Below are 24,278 nucleotides of genomic sequence, written 5' to 3'. Positions count from 1 at the left end.
GCAGCAGCAGCAGCAGCAGCAGCAGCGGAGGGGCCAGCCTTACGCCAGACGCTTTCCCGCCCCTCCTCGGGCCCGGCCACGCCTGGCGGCTTCTCCTCGGGAAGCCAAAGCGGGGAGTTCAGTCTGCCGCCCCCTCCTGCAAGTTGCGGCTCAGCCATCGTGGGGCTCGGGCGGCCGGAGACTCAGCCAGCGGCGCGGCTGCAGCGGGCGCGTGCAGAGGGTAAGTGCGCCTGGCCTGTGCTCGGAGGACCTGCGCCGGCTGGGGAAACTTCTTTGGCCGTGCTTCGACTGCCAGTGAGGAGGAGGGCCTGGTGCCAACTTTATTTCAGTGCCGCTAGAAGCGGGAGCGACCCCGCCTGCTAGCAGGGAGGCAGCCGTGCCTTCTGTCCGCCTGGATGAGGACCAAGTTCGGCCGAGGGGCTTTGTCGGGGGGCGGCCGGTGCAGCCCACTTGTCAAGTCTGCTCGGAGGCCAGCCCGGTCCCGTCCTGTTCTGCGAGGCTTCCTCCCAGGTAAGTAAGTGTGCCTTGAGCTGCGGCTTGGAGGGGCGAAGTCCGGCTTTACGCGTCTCCTCTCATGCAGTGCGATCTGCGAAGCCACCGCCGGCCGGCCAGTCTTTCGGCTCTTTCTCTCTTTATTTTTGGAAGCCTGGCATAACTTTGTAGGGGGGCGAAGAAAAGAGACAGAGGTGGCTGAGTTAGGCGACGGAGAGCGGCTTGGAGGAGGCGGGCGCGGGAGCTGCAGACGCCTGGGTGCCTGCCGATGCAGCGTGTCCGGAGGATACAGAAGTCTGACGGCAGCAAAGGAGCCCTCGGCGGACCTTTGCAGCGCGGGGCGCCCGGAGAAGCCGCCGGGCGTTTCAAAGCGTGTCTTTAAAACCCGGGCGCCGCTTGCACTTCTCGGCTGCATCGCCAGGACTCTTCTCTGCCTGCTGTCTCCCTCCCTCCCTCGGAAGCTGGCGAAGTTATCGGCTTGGACTTGAGCGAGCGAGGCTGTGTCGTGTTTGCATCTTTCTCTGTTGCTGGGGAGCCGGAGTAGTCTTATTCACAGTGACCCGCGCCTCCCAGGGGGCTCGTCATTAACGGCCTCGGGGGAAACAAAGGAAACCGTGAGTAAAGAGTTGGGGGTGCTGTGCGGTGGTTGAGCAGGTTATGATAGCATTGCACTTTTAAAAAGGGATAAGCCCGGTACTGGCACAACCCACCCACTGCTAGCAGCTGTGAAACTTTTGCACCCTTGTGTTCTGACTGTTTTATTTGTGGTAGGGGACTACAGAGGGGAGGGAATGGTACTGTCAAAACAAGTTTGATGAAAGGTACGTACCTTTACTACTCATGCGGAATCAGCCTTACAATATGTTTTATGTGGGGCTACTTTTAAGGGTAAATCAGAAGTGTTAATTGATTAAAAATGTAGCTGCCCAGCGTTTAGCTATTGCTGGGTAGCAGACACACTTTGGCCCCTTCCGCACACGCAAAATAATGCGTTTTCAAACCACTTTCACAACTGTTTTCAAGTGGATTTTGCTATTCTGCACAGCTTCAAAGAGCACTGAAAGCAGTTTGAAAGTGCATTATTCCGCCTGTGCGGAATGAGCTTTTCATTCTAGTTAGAAACAGGAGAATTGCTTCCTAGTGTGCTTCCTGGTTCCTGCTGTTTCTTATCTAGAAAGGTCCTCTGGAGCACATAGACCTGAAGGACGGCCTTATGAGCTTGCATCTGCTTAAGAGACCCTTCTGGCTATGCTCATAGGCCCCGTCTGCACATGCAGAATAATGTACTTTCAATCCAATTTCACAACTGTTTGCAAGTACACATGCAATTCCACACAGCTGCAAAGTGGATTGAAAGTGCATTATTCTGCATGTCATCATCAGAAGGCCTCTAGTCATGTTTTGACTGCAGACTATGCCTTCCAATGATGGCTCCTTTGGAATGGGCTGCTGCAGGAGGTATTTAAGGCATCCTAATTACTAGCTTTTCCACAGGAGGTCTGCCCTGCAACACTCTTGTTTTGGCAGAACTTTTGCATTAAAAAAATTAAAAAAATTGCCAAATTAAATTTTGTATTAAATTATCTCCTGCCTGCAGTGCCTTGTGGAAGGGGTCAACATGAATCAGGTGCAACTCAATGGCATATTCATGTGGAACGTTCAGTGGCGTAGGAGGTTAAGAGCTCATGTATCTAATCTGGAGGAACCGGGTTTGATTCCCAGCTCTGCCGCCTGAGCTGTGGAGGCTTATCTGGGGAATTCAGATTAGCCTGTACACTCCCACACATGCCAGCTGGGTGACCTTGGGCTAGTCACAGCTTCTCCAAGCTCTCTCAGCCCCACCTACCTCACAGGGTGTTTGTTGTGAGGGGGGAAGGGCAAGGAGATTGTAAGCCCCTTTGAGTCTCCTGCAGGAGAGAAAGGGGGGATATAAATCCAAACTCTTCTTCTTCTTCATTCAACCACACTTACCCATAGGCTGGTAACTTTTCTTCAGTTAAACTTTGCATGTGATCATGGAACTGTCGTGTCTTTAGCATAAAATGGTTACAGTTATTAATACCCTCTGGCCGTGCACCCAAGAATGCCATACAGAACTAAGTAACCTAAGCAAAAATCTGGTTGTGCACAATGTATGGAGAACATACACAGATCAATTTTGTGTCATTGCCCCTCACAGTTTTTCCAGGTCCTTATATCAAAACTGGATAGATGATCTTTTCTATATCCCCACCCTGGGATCAGCATCATTTATTGAAGTCCCTCCATCTCCTCTCCTCAGGGTAACTCTTCTGTGCCTAGATATGCAAGTCAGGAGCACCCCGGTTCCACCAACCCCCGAAACAACTTCTCACACAGTGCACTTTTCGGTATGGCCCCAGTCCTCCCCCAGTTTCACCATCCATGTCACAGAACATCCCGTTTGGAATTGCAAACATTTCCTACCCCCCTCCCTCGTCTAAGAAATGTGTTGGGATCTTGCAAGTGCCTGTCACAACTCTGTTGTAAAAAGGTTAACTGTTGGAATGTAAACAAGTTGCTGAAGTCACTGTTTATCGCCTGATCTATTGATTAACTATTGGTCAGTCCAATAGCCATTGCTTATGTAGCCCCTATGTTCAGAATGGGATGACCCAGAAAGGAGAAGCAGGAGAAGGCTGAAAAACTCATGAAGTTGGAAGAAGCAAGGCTACCAGGCTGGGACCTTGAATGATTTTTATAAGCCCTTGTTTAAGGTAACTGCAATGTTGCTGGGAACTAGCAGGAAGGGAGTTGTTTATTTTTGCTACATTGTAACCGTTAGAATTTAGTGTTTCAGGGTTTTTGTGTATGTAATTGGTGAGAGTTCTTTTGGGGACCTTCATCATCTTGAATCCAGTTCACGAAGCCTCTGGAGCCTTCATGAGCCAACCACCAGCAGGAAGAATGGACTTGGCATTATCAGACTGTAATTAGAAGGACTTGGAATGAAACTTGAACAGGACCTTGGAGCGTTAAGTTAAATGTTAATGTTTGATAAGTATCATATGTTAAAGAAAGTAAAGCATTTTGTTTAAAATGTAGTTGTTGCAAACTCCTTCCAAGTTCTGCCCCACAGAACCCACAAGCAGAGGTTACACTTACACGTAAGTGAGCAGGTACATCTGAAGTTATAAAGTTAGCTCTGGTTCTTCGTTTGAGCAGACAGGACACCTTCGTTTGAGCAGAGGGGACATCATGTGAGACAGCAGGTAGGTACCAAGCTGTCACGAAAGGTAATGTAGATGTGTAACAGGAAAGAGATGATTTCTTATTTTCTCTCCATGTAACCCTCTCTTATAGTTAGTAAACTCATTTATAAAACAACAACTGAGAATCTGTCTCATCTCTTCTATTCTGCTAATACATATATTATATACCCAATAAATTCGCCGTGCAGGCGTGCGGAGCCCCGTTCCCGCGCCTCCGCCTCTTCTTCCCGCCCCCTTTTCCCACCCTCCAGGCTCCCGCTGCTTTCTCGAGGGGGAGGGCGGAGCAGGGGCTTGCCCGGCCCGGCATCCTCCTCCGCTGCCAATTACCGATCGCATCTTGCTTGCCTGCCTGCTTCTTTCCCGGCCTCTCCAGCACTGCAGCAGCAGCAGCAGCAGCGGAGGGAGGGGGCCAGCCCACGCCAGACGCTTTCCCGCCCCTCCTCGGGCCCGGCCACGCCTGGCGGCTTCTCCTCGGGAAGCCAAAGCGGGGAGTTCAGTCTGCCGCCCCCTCCTGCAAGCTGCGGCTCAGCCATCGTGGGGCTCGGGCGGCCGGAGACTCAGCCAGCGGCGCGGCTGCAGCGGGCGCGTGCAGAGGGTAAGTGCGCCCGGCTCGTGCTCGGGAGGGACCTGCGTGCCGGCTGGGGAAACTTTTTGGCCGTGCTTCGGACTGCCGCTGCGAGGAGGAGGGCTCGGGTGCCAACTTTTATTTCAGTGCCGCTAGAAGCGGGAGCGACCCCGCTCGCTGGGCAGGGAGGGGGCAAAGCCGTGCCTTCTGTCCGCCTGGATGAGGACCAAGTTCGGCCGAGGGGCTTTGTCGGGGGGCGGCCGGTGCAGCCCACTTGTCAAGTCTGCTCGGAGGCCAGCCCGGTCCCGTCCTGTTCTGCGAGGCTTCCTCCCAGGTAAGTAAGTGTGCCTTGAGCTGCGGCTTGGAGGGGCGAAGTCCGGCTTTACGCGTCTCCTCTCATGCAGTGCGATCTGCGAAGCCACCGCCGGCCGGCCAGTCTTTCGGCTCTTTCTCTCTTTATTTTTGGAAGCCTGGCATAACTTTGTAGGGGGGCGAAGAAAAGAGACAGAGGTGGCTGAGTTAGGCGACGGAGAGCGGCTTGGAGGAGGCGGGCGCGGGAGCTGCAGACGCCTGGGTGCCTGCCGATGCAGCGTGTCCGGAGGATACAGAAAGGTGCCCGACGGCAGCGCGAGCCCTCGGCGGACCTTTGCAGCGCGGGGCGCCCGGAGAAGCCGCCGGGCGTTTCAAAGCGTGTCTTTAAAACCCGGGCGCCGCTTGCACTTCTCGGCTGCATCGCCAGGACTCTTCTCTGCCTGCTGTCTCCCTCCCTCCCTCCCTCGGAAGCTGGCGAAGTTATCGGCTTGGACTTGAGCGAGCGAGGCTGTGTCGTGTTTGCATCTTTCTCTGTTGCTGGGGAGCCGGAGTAGTCTTATTCACAGTGACCCGCGCCTCCCAGGGGGCTCGTCATTAACGGCCTCGGGGGAAACAAAGGAAACCGTGAGTAAAGAGCTGGGGGTGCTGTGCGGTGGTTGTGCAGGTTATGATAGCATTGCACTTTTAAAAAGGGATAAGCCCGGTACTGGCACAACCCACCCACTGCTAGCAGCTGTGAAACTTTTGCACCCTTGTGTTCTGACTGTTTTATTTGTGGTAGGGGACTACAGAGGAGAGGGTAGGGTGGAAAGGCGCTGACGCAGGCATTTGGGGTGGGGGAGATCATGGAGGAGACTGGGACTTCAAGGCAGTGCCATCATCTCCTTGGATTCCCTGTTGGGAATCCCCTTTCCCGCACTGCATGCTGATGGTGGGAAGTGGGCTTAGCACTTTGGCACGTGAGCTGAAAGCCAGAGGATGGAAAGTATGCAGATTCCTCCCTTGTCTTTCTGAGCATTTATGGTTTTTACCGGTGGATAGGGTCCAGTGATCTTTGCAGCATAGGGTTGGTCTGATGCTGGAAGGACTAGCTCACAATGTGACATTCAAGAGATCCCCTGCAATCACCTGTTCAGTGGAGTTATGGAGCTGTGGTATATTTCCTGCCTCTTCCACCCCACCCCCCAAATAAGGGACAAATGACTATCCCTGATAAGACGGGATGCATAAAGGAGCCTCTATATATGTTCTGGTGCCAAGGCCCTCAATTGAGCTGCATTAACACTGCAGTGCAGGGAACTGACAACATCTTGATGTTGTGTGATCTTGTGGTCTTTTGGAGTGAGGTGACCACAGCACTAGTTCAGAAATGCTGGAATCTGAGGATGTTGTATATGGAGATTGGGAAAAATCAGCAGCGTGTTTTGAACAAGGAAGTCACCAAAGAAAAGCCAGGCACTAAAGAGAATTGTTTCTCTCCTTGCCCCCCCCCCCACCCGCCCAAATTGTTGAAATTATTGAAAAGGATAGCTTTTTTGCCTAGGTGCCCTGTCCATAGAGAACTAGTTACCATTTGTACAAAAGCAGCATCTTTAAATTGTATTTCAGCATATTTCTCTTTGTTAGAAAGTGATTTTCTACATTGATGTACATTTCTGTATATAGTGAGCACTGTGGGATATTAATGATCGCTTCAGAAAGAAAGCACATCTGTTCATCTATAACAAACACATAATAAAATCGAAACAAAACACCCTCTACATTAAAAGTTTTGTTACATTTAAAGCTAAATTAATTTTTATGAAAAAAATCTCTTGTATTGCATACCCTCCCCAAGTATATGTTTGTACTGACTAAATTTCATTTTCAATAGAATTCAATGTGCTCCGAACACTCTTAATTATTACAAAATCAAATAGTTATCACTCTATATGATTATAAGAATACCTACAGTAATTATAAGCAGAGTAAACGAAATTGATTTTGTTGGTTATTGTCATGAATATAGAGTGTATGTGAAAAGAACCAAAAGGTTTAATGGTTGTATATTCCTTTATTAATTTAATAAAGCAAATATTGATAATCAATAAGAACTTGTGTGGCTTGGATTCTCATCATCTGCATTTATGTAACAAAATATACCTTGTGAAAAAAGCACCACAATTTAGCTATAAATAAGGCTTACTTCATTTATATATATATTCCTCCAAAAATGGAATTTAAAAAGAGGTTACCAGAAGAACGGATTTCCCTTTTATTTTGAGCAAATACGTCAGAATGGAGAATGAAAGAACAAAAGCGTCTATAAAGTACATTGCTGCATTCTCAGACAATATGGTGATTGCAGATGTAATATGGTGTGTGGCTGGGGTGATCAGAATGTTTCTATGTGGAGACATGTGAAAGGATAAGATAAAATGAATGAAAATCAGTATAATTCATGACATAGAAAAGAAAATAGCCCTCAAATGCTTTGAACCCATTAAAAATAGGCATGTTGGTATATAATTTAGTAGAAGAATGATGGAGCTTGATAAAGAACGTATATGTCGGGGTAATAACAAAATAGTTTTCAGTAGTCCAAAGTGAAGAATGCAAGTTACATTACATTTAATTTTTAAGTAGCAGCTATATCCTAGACAGATTTCACTGGAAACATAGTTTTCAACGGAATTTAATACTGTGTGAATGGTGAAAGTTCATTCTCGCTTCATAGTCCTGTCTTGACAACGTTGACTTCATTGCCTCTTTGAAGCAGCAGTCAAATTATGAAATAAAGATATACAGTTTTTTTTAGTTCTCTATGAAACCTTGTTCAATAAATAAGTGGTTAAATTAACGGAAGTTGTGAACACATGAACAGTCCTTGTGGCAGCTGCTGCTTTGTGTAACAATATGTTGCACTGTGAAACAGACCAGGAGTGTGTTTTAAAATGTTGGGGTAATTGTGTTTACAGCATGATTTTATCAAGTATTTATTTATATATCGCTAAATTATGCTATGATTAAAGGGCGGTATATAGAATGCTGTGAGCTTATGTACCAGAAGATGTTGAGAATGACGTATGCTAAACTTGTAAAGCTTCCTTTTAAGTCAAGGTGTTTCGTGTGGTTGTATTTGTATGCATACGTATAAACATGCTTTAGTATTAAAAATGAAAACTAGAACATTGTTTCAAAGAGTGCCTCATAAATTTATACTCATGAAATAATTGTTTGCAATGTAGACTGATCAGTCTTTACATATAACTATATATTTTGCTCATCAGGATTCATTATATACATTATATATACATTATATATAAGCAACACATAACCTATTTTGAATTCCTGTTTGTATTTACTGTAAATTCATAAAATATTTTAATTTTAAAGATTATTTTAAAAGACTAATTTAAAATCCACTGTTATTGAAATGTATTGGTATTTTGTTTTTCCTGGTAATAGAATACCAGCATAACAAAAAAACCGTGATAAATAATTTTTTTAAAAATTGCAGGAGATTGAGTGTTATAAGATAACACAATGATTGAAAGATGTGAGAGCTTTCTGTGAAGAGTTACGTTATTAAAATAATTTGTAATCTATTCTTTAAAAAGGAAAAAAGAATGTGAACCTGACATTGTTCTGATTTATGAAGTCTTTAAGTTTTTAGAGTAGGGGGAAAGTAAATAGGTTTTATTGTGATGGGATTTATTTATTTTCAATATTACTACATCACTTCTCTAAATTGCATATTGAAGATGGATAATGAAGCTGATTAAAACAATTCCAAGTGAACTATGAAATATAAACATGTTAAAATAATGGTAGTACATCACAGTGTATCATTGTTTTATCATTTTCAATAATCTATTGAATTGTATTAGCTTTGATTTTTACCATAGGTTGTTTTGGGCATGTACATGGAGAAATGATAAACGTTTGCCAAGTTAAAATGGGTTTTATAAGAAGAGAATAAAGTAGACAAAAACACCTGTTTGGGAAAAGAGGACAAAAGCCAAGGGCCCCCACAACTGGGAATAATCTTACCATGCTCACCACCAGCTTAATTTACAATGGCATGGGTACTTAGTGATGTTGGCAGATTGCTAGTTACACAGAGAAGTGACAGACTCCGATTAAAGGTGAAGTTAAATACTTATTAGGAACCTGCATTTCAGATAGGAAAGCTGAGAGGCAGGGATTGTCTTCAGCTGCATAATTAACAAGGAGTGAGAAGAGGCTTCCAAGAAATTAGACCTGAGATTATCAAGAAGTGATAACAAAGAAATGACACAAAAGGATGGAGGGCTCCCTAAACCTACAGCCCTATTTAGCTGACCACTTGCCCTCCCTCTGCTGGGTCTTCTTCTCAATTCCTCTGAATGCTTGACATTGTTACTTCCAACAAGATGTTGTTAGTCTTTAAGGTGCTACTAGACTTTCGGTTTTGCTTTATTTGACAAGAAGCGGTTTACATGGGAGAAGGCAGTCATTTACAGTGCAATCCTAAGTATAGTCACACCCTTTTAAGTTCATTGTAGTCAATAAATTGCGCTAGGCAGACTAACTTTTTTCCCTGGCAAATTAGTATAATGTACATACAACCTGAATGTATTGTGTAGAGTACAGTCGCTGAACAGTCCTGTCCAGAATCCTTTGCAAGTCTGATCTGAGGGACTTACTCCCAGGATAGCATATTTAGGATTTCATTGCTAGTGTAATAAATGAATGCACCGTAAAAATTGAGTTAAGTGCCCCAAGAGCATTGTCAGCCCTGAAGCTGAATTCATGAAAAAGGAATGTTTTTTTATTTCCCACTCTAGTTTTACCCACAGTCCAAAGGAGACTGTGTCCAAGTCCAAAAGAAGAAGCAAAATAGCTGTTGTGATTTTTTTGAGAGTACTTTCTGTAAGATTTACAGAAGCACGCAAAGAATTTAAAATACAGAAGCTTTAGATATATTACATTCATCATGCAATGTGTTTGTTAGAGCAATAGTTTCAGAAAAGAACCTTGGATATTATTTAATACATCCATAAAACATAATTACTATTGCTTATTTGAATTACCTAAGTGTTGAGGAAAGTGTGCATAATATCATTCTGAGAAGTAAGCTGAATGAATACAGCTAAAATTGTTTGTGCCACTGACCAGTCCACATAGAAAGATAGAGAACTGAAGTAGTGTATGGAATCCAACTCAAAGAAGACTATTACATTTATTGAATATATTACATGGTATAGAATGGAATGTAAGCAAGCATGATGTAGTAACAGTTGAACAATGTTCAGATGCAACATACAGTTCACTGGGTTTTTTATGCATATGTAAAAGTCTAATGCATTTCGGTCATCTTTAGGTTGACCATAGTCAACAGCAGAGTAGAACACTACAGAGCGAAAGAATGGTGGCAAGCCTGTCCCCAGGCCCACTTGGAGCAAAGGTCAAGAGATAAGTCTTGTCAAAATCACAACAAAGAAAACATGGCCTCTCCTTCCTTTGTAGCTTGGTTAATCCTTGTAATGATTGGAGAGGACATCATTTTCAAATGGGTCACTTCCTGTACTCTGCTTGGGTAAACACTGCTTGGGTAAACCAGTGATGGGGAAGATAAAGATGTGTGGCTGTATTAATAGCCAGGACACCCCCCCCCCCCCAGCCATCTAGTGCCCAGGGTAAGAGCCCTGGCTGCTGTGCCCTCGTTACTCCCCTACTACACCATTTTAGTGGATCACACAAAGACACATAATTCCACGGTATCCCTACAATCAGGGTCCATGCTGCTTGTTCACATGCTACAGATGAGTCACACAAGGTTCAGAGAAGATGAAATTTACTAGTCTATGGGTAGAGTCTGGAACATCTTGTCAGTTTCACAGTGGCTGAAAGCAGGCAAGAAAGCATTGTTCAGATGCTTTTGTATAATACAGGTCAATAAATTTATCGTAATTTATTAGTATTTATGCAATTACAAAGGTGTAAGGTATACTTGATGCTGCAGCTTTTTCCAAAGTAACTTTACAAATCATATTTCTGAGAAGAAACTGAACGGAAGTTGTCCCTAAGCCAATATACTTTCTAAATTTCCTTGAAAAAATTAGGCTGTTGTGATTTCCATTTTGTGAACTGCTTTGATTTATAGCTGGTTTTATTGTATGGGGACCTAAAGGGGACCTGATATCACTCTTCCATTTTATCCTCACAACAGACCTGTGAGGTAAATTGTATGGACAGTGTGTTAGTGGCCCAAGGTCAACCAGTAAACTTCCATGGCACAGTTGTGATTCAAACCTGTGTCTGTCAGATCCTAATTTGACACTCTAAAACCCAGGGGTGGCCAAACTGCGGCTTGTGATCTGCATGAGGCTCTTTGCTACACAATGTGAGGTTTGTGGTCAGGGAGGCTGGCCAGTGGAGTGGGTGTCTCCCTCTCCTGACCTGTCTCCCACTGTTCATGTCCAGGGGGACCATTTCAGGCCAGGAAAACAGCAGTTGGGAGTCAGGCTTAACTCCCCTCCCTGACCCCATGTGCCAGGGTCTCTGTGCAAATTAGGTCCCCATGCACCCAAAAGTTAAGTTTTTAAAACTTGCTAGAAAGGTGGATTGCAACATTTTGAGCATGTCTGGTTGGGTTCTGAGACTGCAATCCAAAGAACTACTTTATACTCACGCACTGAGCTTTTGACTATTCTTTTTTTTAAAAAGTAAAACAGTAAGAATCCTGAATTATGAAAGTAGTTTAGCAGGTAGCATGCGTAGGTAGAGGAACTGCTGTTTGAAAAACACAAGGGCCCCAATCCCTGATGGACTCATAGAAGGGATTCTAGCAACCAACTTCTCTTTACAACTCAGCTACTTCTATATATTTACATCTTTACTGCTCACTGTAATATTTTAAACTTGACAGTCATTATGTTTGGAAACAAAAGATGCATATAGAAATTATTTTTCCAAAAAATAATTTCTGTGGGATATCATGGCAGAAAAAGTATTTCTTGGGAACCAAAATTCCCTGGTAGTCTTTACAGAGCCCCTTCCAGTGTTTAAAAACCATAGATTGGGGTCTCCCACTTCATTAGCACAATGAAGATCCTTGTGCCCATTGAGCCCAATAAAGGGCTTTTTGGCAGCAGGGATGGGGGTTTTTTTTTGCTTTCTGCCTCCTTGTGCCATGAAAAACCCCCTGGAGGCAGCAGAGTGGAGCCAGAGCATCACCATTCCTGTTTGTCCTGGGGCTCTGGATTGTGCTGCAGAGTTTGAATATTATAATGTACACTATAGAACTCGAAAGCCATATGGGAGTAATTTTATTAAAGAATGTTAGTGCTGTTTTGTACCCTATACATGGTAGCTTGTCTTTAATGGCAATGTAAGAAGTTCCCATGTTGCCTTTAATCTTTAAATTTACTTTTATGCAAGTGTCAACTCTTGGAAACACTTTGATTCTAAGTACAAATCTAATTAGTTGGAAGGCAAAACAGGCCCTCAATTAAAATGCAAATCCTACTTTATAATAGACATGCTTGTAAGTGGAGGCTTTGTTAAACAGGGGTAGTATTTGTTAAAAGTGTAGCTTACATTTTCCTATATAATTAGAATAGGAAACAAAAGATAATATATTCAAAGCCTAGGTATATATAATACACTGTAATAATCTGAAAATCAGCTTTGTAAGTGTAATCCAACTTTTTTTAAAAGATAGGGTCACTAGATTGCCACCATCTTAGGAAATAACTCCCAATTCTTTAACAAGCATCCTTTTTATTTAACCTAATAAGCACTGTAATTCCCAGGCATCCAAAAGAAATTCCATATGTATTTAAGAGTTTGAGGAATCCTGTGTATAGGGCAAGTTCTCTTCCCCAGCAGATTCCCACAAATTTGGAGCCCAAGAACCGTAGCTAAGCCTCTAGAGATCTGTGGAAGATATTGTGTGTTCTTCAGCTTCATGTGTACATATCTCTTGGGCATCCACATTAAAAAGTTTTAGGAAGCATCTTTTGTGGCAGTGCGCTTATGCATAGGTTAAATTGAATCTGTTTCTCAAACATAAGAAAGAGTGGTTTCTATCAAAGAATGTGTGATTAAGAGAGATTTTTGTAGCATGGTAGCATCTGACTTCAGAGGTTGGACTAGGATTTAGTCCTGAATGTTTGAACATGCTGATCTTGTGAGAGTGTAACCTGCAACCCAGTATAGAATTTGCTTTTGGCAGTTGTAAGATGGGAGATGGAAAGCTTTCTTTGCAGCTTTTCCTTTAATTTGTCAAACAGGTCATGTCTGTGTAAAAGATAGCTGCTTTTTGTTGTTGCTTTGGGACTGAAATGCATCTTCTCAGTGACTCATCCCCCAGTGCAGCTGATAACTGAAGTTTCTTTGAAACAAAGATCTGGACCCTGGGGCCCATAAAACAAATTCATCTAGAAAATTATTAATTAATGTGAATAGATTGACAGGCAAAAGAATAAAGCTTAAAATATTAGCAGCAATAAATGAAAAAATGTTTTAAGAGCTTTGTAAATAGTAGAAGGTTGTGTGAGCTTGTATAATTAAGGTGTTGATAAGGGCACAATGCACCTTATCTATGGCATACAGGGGACATTATTGACGAGGAAGTGCTTTTCTGATTTACAGATAATCACAATGTCTGTTGTTGAACAAAGAAACCTTCAGTACAGTGGATGTGAATTATGACTGCACAGCCTAATGTATCCAAGGGACGTCTAAGGAACAGGATTGATTTTATTCAAGGATAATATCTAGAACTAGTCATGACATCTCTCTAGTGTTCAAGAGAAAGACATAAAATCCTGTAACCTAGAGTACAGATTGCCAACTTCTCTATCCTTGTGAGCCAAACAGTGGTGCAAGAGTCAGAAGAATACCTTTCTGTACAAAGTGATCCTCATATATTTAATTTAAGTGTTTATTCAGTGTACTCAGGAAAGCTAGCAGCAAAATTAAAAACAAATAATCTCTATGGTAAAAATGGGAAATTCACCTCTCTTGAACAGCTGTATTTTACTGGTTTTTCTAAGGGTTGAGATTGATGACTTTATTGGCATAGCTGGGGCAGGTTGGTGGCATTCCCATGGGTGGAGCTGACTGTTATTGGCTTCTACTTAAAAGTTGGAAACGCTGTGACCTGGACCTCAGAGTTATGCCACCTAAAAGTGTGGCATAACTCCATTCAGTTCTATGGAGGGCTTTCAAGCAGCCTGTTTTTTCCTTTTTGGCTACACCCCTGCACAGTCTGAAAGCCCTCAGGAGACTGTGTGGCAGCAGAGCCATCTTTGTGACCTCTGGGTTGGGCTGCCTGCATATAGCCTCAGAGAGGAAATTGCAAAACAGTAGGATATCCATAGAAATAACTGAATTTCTGTACAAAGATGAAAATTGTTAGAGATTGCTGGGTTGATCTAAGCATGCACACATGGTTATATCAGGAGTGGCGGTCCTTTATATATATGGGAATGGGAATTTCCAGTTCATTTGCATTGCTTTTGCTGCTCTTCTACCAGATGCTTCACTGGCCAATGCTTTTGAATTATTTTCAAGAGCCAACCCCATGTAGAGTGTATTCTATCGTACGAGTTACAAGTAGCGCAGATATACTGAACCTAGAAGGAAGAACAATTTCTTGACCAATGCAGCTGGAAAAAAATACCTTGATATGGTATGCATGTTTTTCAAAGAGAAACTGAGGACAAAGAGAAATTGAGGCTATTTATACACTCTGAAGATTTCAGCCTGTCTGAAAATGGAAAGTCGACCCCTCTGCTTACCACCATCACCTCTATCTTGTTTGGGTTCAGTTTCAGTTTGTTCTACCTCTTCTACTTGACTGCTAAATCCAGGTTTAGGACACAGACAGCTGCATCTGGGGAACTGGCTAACCAGCTTAGAATATGTTGATTACATTCAACTTCAAACTCCACAGGATCTCACTTAATGACCTGATGTAACCAAGTCACCATAAGTCCACTGTGACTTGACAGCACTTTCCACCACCAGTAAAGCTGCTGCATTCACTAATAAGTGACTTTCAGTTATTGATTATATAGACTCAGGCTCAGCTTTATATACAGATAGAGGACACATAAAACCCCAAAGACAGATGGAACACTGAAGTAGGGAATGTTACTGTTTCTTTCAACTTGAAAATATTTTGCTTACTTAATTTGCTCATAAGGAGAGATTTTTATCATACCTTTGATCATACCTTAATTACCAAAAAAGCAGATAAATTGCCGGAGGAAATCTGTCTCCCCTGTGTGCCAACCATTGTCCCTCCCCATTTGCAGATGCATTGCAGCTAAACAGTACAAAGTTTTGGTGCATTCTTTTCAACATGTGAGGCTATATCTATCTATCTATCTATCTATCTATCTATCTATCTATCTATCTATCTATCTATCTATCTATCTATCTATCTATCTATCTATCTATCTATCTATCTATCTATCTATCTATCTATCTATCTATCTATCTATCTATCTATCTATCTATCTATCTATCTATCTATATAAAAAGCTAACAGTGTTTTTGTTGATGATAGTATAACTCAGTAACTGCTGGGCCACTTCCTCTGAAAATTCCCAGCCACTATAGTCAGCCAGGTGAGAGTGTTTTTAGATGTTCACATACCTGAAATTTCACACCTGGCCCAGGTAAAACGCCTTTTTCCTGGCGCTCCATGGTGAAGGCATGCAGCTGCCTGTGTGTAACTGTCACCCTTAGAATGTTTGTGCTGCTTAGAATGTTCGCTCAGATGGCCAGATATGAGCAGTGAAAACAGTACATAGGCAGTAACCCCAGTGGAAGTGAAACACATACACATACATACATACAAGGGAGAGGGATGGGAGGGAGAGGGAGGGAGGGAGGGAGGGGTGGCATGCAAGGGAAGAGAGGGAGGGAGAGGGGAGAGAGTGAGGGGTGGCATGCAAGGGAAGGGAGGCAGGGGGCCCAGCATCTTGATATGACCCACCTACCCTAGCGGAGGAAAAGGGAAGGGGAGGAGAGTGGAGGAGTGGCATGCAAGGGAAGAGAAGTGAGGGAGGGAAGAGAGTGAGGGGCGACATGCAAGGGATGGGAGGGAGGGGCCAGGCACCCTAGATTCCCTGAATACTGCGGTTAAGTTAAGAAAACCAGGCATGCATTACTCAGGAGTAAGCTTGGTACAGCAACCATGACATACTTTGAATGGCTGCATCGCACCCCTCAGAGGGTTTCCTCAGAAGCGACACGCATTGCCACCAACCAAGCTTACTCCCAGGTAAAGGATCATGACCAGCCAGCCTAGATGTGTGGGAGGGGTGCCTTTCCATCCCCCCCCCCCAGGAATGTGGGCACACACATCAATGTGTCAGTATCAGGCTGCGTGTTTGCATGAGCACGTACTGCTGGCCTCTGCAATTGATTTGCTGCTACTGTTCCTTTCCCATTTCACCACAATAAGCCTCAGCAACGCATGGCTGGGCCCTGCTAGTATAATATATATATATACACAGACAATATTTACTCTATATGGGTTCAGTTTAATGTAACGTTAGGTCTCACAATAACAGTTTACTATTTACCATACTGAGATGTTAGGTACTCATTCTAACAGAATCAAGGAGAAAGGTAATTAAATCAATCTTTCACTTATCTGTTAGTTTCAGGTTTTGATTATCAAAACTACACCAGGGGGACACTTTGTGGTAAAGAGACAAATGCAGATAATTATTGGATGGTTATATAATAGTTGTCTAGAATTTTATTTATTTTATTAGATTTATATCCTGTTGTTTCCTGGCCAGGGCCAGGCTCAAGGCGGCTTATTACAATCAAATAATATGATAAATATAAGTTTAAAAAATGAATAAAAGTATACAAAAATATATACCAATGTATTTCTAATGTAGTTCTTTTTGTGCCATTTGTTTTCTTATAATATGTATTTTTCTTTCTCCTTTTATCCTGTTCCATGATTTAAAAAAAAACCTGCCTTCTTTTATCCCTCCATTTACAACAGGCTGCTTTTATCTTTGGTAGCAAAATTGTTTTCACTGTGCATACTATTTGTTTTAATTCCCTACAAAGAGCAGATGAAATCTGCTTTCAGGAAATCCTGAACTGTCATATGCAAACCAAAAGGGATAAGAACATTCGAACTGTACTCTAATAAGTACAGACCCAGACTGTGCTCTGTACTCCCTCTTTGTCTAAGCAGAATTCGTTCTGCCTTTATCCTGGTTATTGTCAGTGATGGATCACTTTATTTAAAATGGTAGATTGGACTCTTAACCATTCTATTGCAATAGCCCACTCAAACTTATCAGCTTGAAAAACAAATTGATAATTTGTGTCTTCTGAGTAGGTGCCCCATCTATGAGAATACTGGAAGGTGAATTCTGCCTGTCTTACAGAATGTATTATCTCCTTTGGTACTGCCAGTTTTATGGCCAGGAGTTTCATGAATGTTCTGACCGACTGCAAAACCTTCAGGCTGAAAGGGAAGTGTTAGGCTAGCTGTAATTACACAGTTTGTGGGTAAGAACAGATGACGGCTTTGTTGTGCTGACTCTTTTGATAAAGATTATAGTAATATGATAATCTATTTTAAAGTGAATCTTTCAAGAGAAATAATATTTAGAAGGTTCCTCAGACAACTGTGTTAAAAGGAACCTGGCTAGGTCAGACCGGTGGTCCATCTAATCCAGCATCTCATACAGTGACCACCTGTTTCTCCAGAGGTCAAACAGCAGGACATAGAGGTTGAAGTATTACCCTGACGTTGCTTTCTAGAACCAGTATTCTGAGGCCTCTGAACATGGATGTTCTCTTTAGTCACATTTTAGTCAGATTTTAGAAAGAACAAAGGTCAGAAGAAGAGGTGGAGCTGAAAGTCATCAAGATAATGAATACTTAAATTTATAAGAGGACAGAGAAAGAAGAGGCAAATAAAAGAGGGCAGTTCCTTAAGGAGCAACCATTGTAAGCCAGAAACAAGATGAAGTACCATTCAAGGGTAAATGACTGGCCAAATAGATTAATGAGAAAAGAATGCTTGGGAAAATAAGAATACCACCAAGAAAGATTGTGTATTCCAATGCTCAAGGAGAATAACCAAAAAAGGACAATGGGGTGACAGTGCTATGAAAAGGCAAAATCAGTCAGAAGAAGAGCAGCACACTGATAATTTAGCAAACTAATAACGTGATTTATCACATTAAACAATCAGTGGGATGTATAACATAAATAGCATTAATTCCATGACTATTTTAACCAATATACTATTTCATTTTCAATTATCACTGTGCATTATTCAGTCTACAAAATAGTCGAATTTTGTAGTGGACTCTGTAACTTAGGGGACCATGCATGCCTCTCAAAGTGTTAAAATATGTGGTTTGCAATTAATGAAAAATGCACAGCCTGCTGCTGCTTTAATTTATTATTTTACTATATTTCACTATTATTAATGGTTAAATGTTTCTAATTTTGCAGGTTAGTGTAATCAGTTACATAGAACCAGTTGCATGTCTCCAAGACTTTTAAAAGGTAGAATTTGTTTTGAAAATCAGTCTTGAAAAGTTCTTGACATTCAGCAGAAAGTATTTATATATTGGCTAAGTGATACATAGAATGGAGGAATTAACTGCACAGGGTAGTAGAACTGTTTGGGATATAATGTCCGCTGTGTTGCTTCCCTGGTGGTGGAAGACATAACAGTCTGACTGAGTAGAGGACTATGGCTAGGTGTGTTCCAGCTGATAATCACAGGTATATAGAATTGGTGAGTTACCTGCGTATTTCTAATGTCACTCCAATAGACTGTAGTCAGGGAGGTGGGTAAACAGGGAATTCTGCAGCAAAAGTGTAATAGTTGGCTGTAGGGAGAAAATGCGCTCTGATAAAAAAGTGAGAACAGTGACTACAGAAGAGAGCCAAATACAAAGTCTGTAGCTCTCTGAATAACAACAGTTGTGTGGCAAATGGTGTAGTAAACAAAATATCAGCTCTAAAATATATGTTTGTGATTTTTTTTTGCAAATAAGGTTTTTATTTATTTATGGTTCTTTCTCCTTGAGATTCAAGCTGGATTATAAAATAAGGGGGAAAACCCAATGCTATAAGCAAGGCAAAATAAGACACAGCACAAACAAATGGACTACAAAAATTAGAAAACAATGCTGTTCAAGCGAGATCTTTAAGTACTATAGACAGTGCAATAAATTACAACTCACCCCTTTTAGACTCAGCCCTACTTACACCATGCCACCTGTTCTCATGCTTTAAGGTTATTCACATACTCTTCGGCTCCCACGGCACTATACTTCTAGACCCTGACATGGCTGTTTACTTTGGACAGGGGAGATTCCTTAATATAAGGCAAATAGATTGTAGGGGATGTTATTCATCTCTTGTTCTACCTACACTGGTTTCCAGTTTGCTTCTGGATCCACCCAAAATTGCCTGTATTGAACCCTGAATGTCCAAAGGTGTGGGACTGCACTTGTGTTGGTCTGCCTGCCCTGCGCTATGTCCTCACCCCACCACTACAGCTCCATTCTCAGGTACCCCACTCAGGTGTCCCTGTCATCTCAAGCCAGATGAGTGGCTACCCAAAGAAGCGCCTTCTCAGTCATGGAACCAAAACTGTGGAATTCTCTCCACAGGGAGTTTAATCTGACTCCCTTTTATTGTCTTTACCAGCAGGAGAAGCCTGTTTTGTTTTGTTTGGTGTACCTTCACTGATCCTTATTCCTGTTTATGTATTTTATTTAATTGCTGTTTTAGTTGTGTTTGCTTTAAATTTTCTGATTGTTCACTGCCTTGGAACCCTAAGTTTGGCACAAAAATGTTTTGAATAAATGTTTGCATTTTTATTGTGTGATCAGCATTGAGTCTCAGCAGGAAAAGTAGACTATAAATGAAATGGATATATCAAATACGGATTGATTTATATGTTCATTTCATTTGTAGTGCACTTCACACTGCTGTTTTCATCTGAATGTATTGTATAAAATCATGATATTTTCCAGGAAATTTATTACTGTAATTGAAAGTCATTAAAACACTAAAGATTTGTAACTAGAATTTGCTTTCAAGAGTGTAATGCCAAAACATTAACCAAAGTATAGTTGTTGTGTTTGAACCGAGCAACTATGCCAAAGAGTGTGGAAGCATATCAGAATGCACAGGCAGAGGCCCAAGGCCCAGTCACATTATGCTAAAAAATTATTTGACAGGTGAAGCAACCAGCCAAGTGTGTTTTGACTTGAGGTGTTGAACTGGTTTGCAATATGTATAAGCATTTGACTAAATGTCATGGCTGAGAAGTTGCATGTTCCTTTAACAAAGCTGGTGACTGTCTCCACTGTGTCAAGACTCTATAGTTGTTAAACTGGGATGGATGACTATACAGGCAGATTACTTAATTATGGGTGATAAAATTTCCACAAATTAAATAACTTGTAAAGCTGGTCCCTTTAGATTTGGCAGTCATGAGTAGCAGAAGAAAGCTAATAATATTAAGAAGCCAAATTAGCTTGTTTACAACAGAGAAAAGTCTATCTTATTTGTTGAACAGAAGAACAATTATATTTGGTTGATGCTAAAATAAAACTCTTTGGAGTAGCAAGCAAGTTGGTTTAATTTACAATGTAACTATCCATGTAAAAGAGGGGGTCATTGCTACACAAGCATTTTTTCCATGCAGAATTAAACTACAATTGCTAGTGCAGCCCTAGTTAATCTGATAAGTGTACCATGATGAAATTTGGGTCCAGTACAGAGGTGGGATCCAACCAGTTCCTAATTTTTTCTGAGTGCCGAGAAGGGGTTACTAAAGCAACCTCCCTACCCAATAGGGACTGGAGGTGCGTGTGTGCGGTGGCGCCACTGTTTGAATCCCACCACCATCGGAATCTGTTATTAAAATTTTTGGATCCCACCACTGGTCCAGTAGTATCTTACAGCAACAAAATTTTCTAGGGTAAGTCTTTATGAGTCATAGCTCATGAAGCTATGAGCCAAGTGAGCTTTGAGAAATGGAAGTTTATACTTTGGGAAATGTTGTTGGTCTTTAATTAGCTCCTGGACTTGAATTTGTTCTACTACTACAAGCCAACACAGCAACCCATCTGCACCTATCCCTGATAAACATATCATTTGAACAAATATTACAAACTAGAAAATGGCGTAATTCTTACACAAGAGTAGGGTGGACTTGGAGTAAAAAATGCCCCTGGAAAAAGGGCCCTGCCCCTTGGTCTGCTTTGTCTGCCAGATGAGGGAGGGAGAAAGACTGAACCTGTACTGGTGGGTGGCGGGTCTCACTGGGGAAGACTACAATGTATAATAGTGGCAGTCGGGAAATATCCTGTGATATTAGGAATGACCCGGCTAGCTAAACACACCCTGAGGTACAGTGGAGGAGCAGTCTGATGCAATTTGGATTCACCTTGTGTTGGTTGTATGACTGGGCCCAGCAAACGGCATCGGTTTCACAAAAGCTCACGGAGCCGACGTAGAGTGCCCCATGGCAATGCTAGCATTGAAGGGGCAAGCAATACCTAAGGAGTACTAAGACTTGGGGAGAGTATTCAAGGAGGGGGAGTGCGATGTCCTACCACCTCACCATAAAACAGATTGCAAAATAGAGCTAGTGCCAGGGGCCAAACTGCCAAAGGGAAGGTTGTATGCTATGAGTCCCCAAGAATCGGAGACTCTCAGGGAGTTTTTGAACAAAAATCTGGCCTGGGGCTTTATCCGCCCTGCCTCTTCCCCCTTAGCAGCCCCTGTATTGTTTTGGAAGAAGAAGGATGGGTTGCTTCACCTTTGTACTGATTACAGGGGTCTCAATGCAATTTCAATGTGCAACAAGTACCCGTTGTCATTGATCAAGGACCTACTAGGGAGCCTATCCTAGGGGAAGATCTTTACCAAACTGGACCTATGGGAAGCCTACTACAGGGTCCGAATTGCAGAGGGGCAAGGATGGATGATAGCCTTCATTACCTGCTATGGCCAGTTTGAGTCAGGGGTGTAGCTAGGGTAAATGGAGCCCGGGGCAAAATCTGAGTTTTGCGCCCCCCCCCCCCATTTGGGCAGCCTCCCTCCCCCACCACGACCAAACAACATTTTTTGCACCAGGTCATCTCAAAGTCACCATTGCATTATAGAACATGGCCCAACATCAATAAAATCTGAACACACCCAGGGCTCCCTAGTTTAAACAACATTGAAAGTGATGCTATTTTTTTTAAGGAGGGGGAATCCACCCTGAAACAGCATCACCTTTAATGTTGTTTAAACTACAGAGCCCAGATTCTCCTTTTAAATCCACCCTATAGGGGATACTCTGCCTCCCTAGTTTAAAACAATTATTGGAAGTGATGCCGTTTCAGGTGGCAGATTCCCTCACCCCAAACAGCATCATCATTTTCGCTAATGTTGGTTATTAGAGTTGTCTGGGCTGTGGGTCAGTAGTCTGAGGTATCTTTGTTCCTATAGTTTCACTCTGCATCTGTGGCTGGTATTTTCAGAGGTGTATCACAGAGAGAAGTCTATTATACACTGTGTCCAGCCTTCTCTTATAACAGACTTCTCTCTGTGATACACTTCTAAAGATGCCAGCCACAGATGCAGGTGAAATGTTAGGAACAAGATCTATCAGACCACGGCTACACAGCCTCAAACTCACAACCAACAGTTGAATCTGGTTTTTGAAAGCCTTCAACAATACTCTTTAATGTTTTTTTTTATCTAGGGAGTCTAGATTCTCCCTTTAAATCCACTCCAAAGGAGGTGGATTTAAAGAGAGAACCTGGGGAAAATGTGAGGGTGCCCGTCAGGGGAGCAATGTTTAAGCTTAACAGTACCAAACTTTTAGGCTATCTTCAGAAGACTCTCCTGATGAAACCACCCAGGTTTTGTGAAGTTTGGTTCAGGGGCTCCAAAGCTATTGCCCCTCAAAAGTGTAGCTCCTTCTACTCTTAGCTCCCATTGGCAACAGTGGGGGATGGAGCACCCCTTTAGGGGGTTCATAATCTTTGGACCCCCTGAACTGAACTGGGTACTCAAACCTGGGTGCTATCAGCAGGAGACTATCCTTATGATACCACCTAGGTTTAGTGAAGTTTGGATTCAGGGGATCCAAAGTTATGGACCCTCAAAATGGTAGCGCCGTTTACTATTAGCTCCCATTGGAAATAATGGAGTATGGGGTCACCCATTTTGTGGGTCCATAGCGTTGGACCCCCTGAACCAAACTGCACCAAACTTGGCTGGTATCATCAGGAGAGTCACCTGGCAATAGTCTGAAAGTTTGGTGCTGCTAGCCTAAAAGCTGCGCCCCCTGCAGGCCAGAAATGGGAAAAACCCTGAAAAATAGAAAAAGCCACTAACGAACCTGCAATTTTTGCGCCCACCACAAGGTGGCGCCCGGGGCACTTGTCCCCGGATGTCCCCATGGTAGCTACGCCTCTGGTTTGAGTACTTAGTTATGCCCTTTGGACTGAGTAGGGCCCCAGGGGTGTTTATGAACTTGATCAATGAAATCATGCATGATTTATTGTTCCGGGGTGTATTTGGATAATGGGCTGACATATACAGAAACTATGGGAGAACATGTTAAACTGGTGTGGGAAGTGTTAAAAAGGTTGATGGTTAATCAGTTGTTTGTAAAGTTGTTAAAATGTGAATTATATTGTGAAAAAAATTAGGTTTTCTGAGGTATAGGGTGTCCCATGACAGGTTGGAGATGGACCCTAATAAGGTATGAGATTGTCCTGGCTTGAGCTGCGGTATCTCTCCGGTTGCCAAAACTCTGTAAGATAAAATTCTGTTTTCCAAAGTCCAGTTGTTATCTGGATCAGAGAAAGAACATCAGGAACCTTCAGATGCCACAACAGTAGACTGTAGCACAATGAAGTGGAGAATAAAAGGCAAAATAAATATGTAAAACCTGAGCTAAGTGGAGAGAGCTCAGCTGCAGCTAACTTAGCGCCATCTGAGATATGGTACTCTCATATCTCTTGTGTGAGAATTACTTATCTTTAGTATACTGATGTAGGAAGAGTGTGTTGTACTTTTGATGATCTGGAAATTGAGGATAGGAGACTTAGGCACAGCTTCCAAAGGTTACAAAAAATAATAAGGTAAGGCAATGGAGACATACTCTGTTGTGGCAATGAAACTTCCCAGTCCCAAAGAACAGAAGTGGCATTGGCAACATCCACACAAGCGAAGGGGAGGGAACTGCCACCGCACACCTTTTTGCTGTCAGAGTAGCAATAATTATAAGAGCAATTCACAAAGGAATTTTGGCTGTCAAAAATAGGAATTTAGAATCAGTCCAGGGTGAGCATCTGTAGATCTCCTGTCTCTGATTGAATTGAGAAGCCTTCCCAAGGAAGGCCACAAAAGGTGATTGCATCCGGCAGGGGAACATTATGGGTGGATACAAAGAGTATAGCAAGGTGGAAGTTCATCAAGCCCACCTGGTGTCTTGATAGCAATTAGATTTTACACTTATGAAGATTTACATTTGCTGACGAAATTACATTGATACTGTGGTGGGTGTTCAACTTTTTGAGTTCCTGCTGCTACAGGCAGTTGTACAAATGTCCCATCAGTGAATCAATCTTTTGCCCAAGGTTTTTGGTTAACATAGACTGGCGAAGGACAGTCATGAACTGACA

General features: G+C 42.6%; 1 protein-coding gene across 3 annotated transcripts in view; it reads left to right on the top strand.

The window, feature by feature from the left end:
- The first annotated feature begins 4,142 nt into the window (after positions 1 to 4,142).
- The window catches only part of SV2C (synaptic vesicle glycoprotein 2C), a 103,041-nt gene continuing 82,905 nt past the window's right edge, over positions 4,143 to 24,278 (top strand). For all 3 annotated transcript variants that reach the window (XM_048503988.1, XM_048503989.1, XM_048503986.1), the window contains exon 1: positions 4,143 to 4,317. The gene's annotated coding sequence lies outside the window, so the exon portion shown is untranslated. The remainder of the gene's footprint in view (positions 4,318 to 24,278) is intronic.

The sequence above is a fragment of the Sphaerodactylus townsendi genome, linkage group LG07 (assembly GCF_021028975.2).
Source record: "Sphaerodactylus townsendi isolate TG3544 linkage group LG07, MPM_Stown_v2.3, whole genome shotgun sequence".
NCBI classification, from domain to species: Eukaryota; Metazoa; Chordata; class Lepidosauria; order Squamata; family Sphaerodactylidae; genus Sphaerodactylus; species Sphaerodactylus townsendi.
The sequence above is the reverse complement of the archived record's forward strand: the minus strand, read 5'-3'. Positions and strand labels throughout refer to the sequence as shown.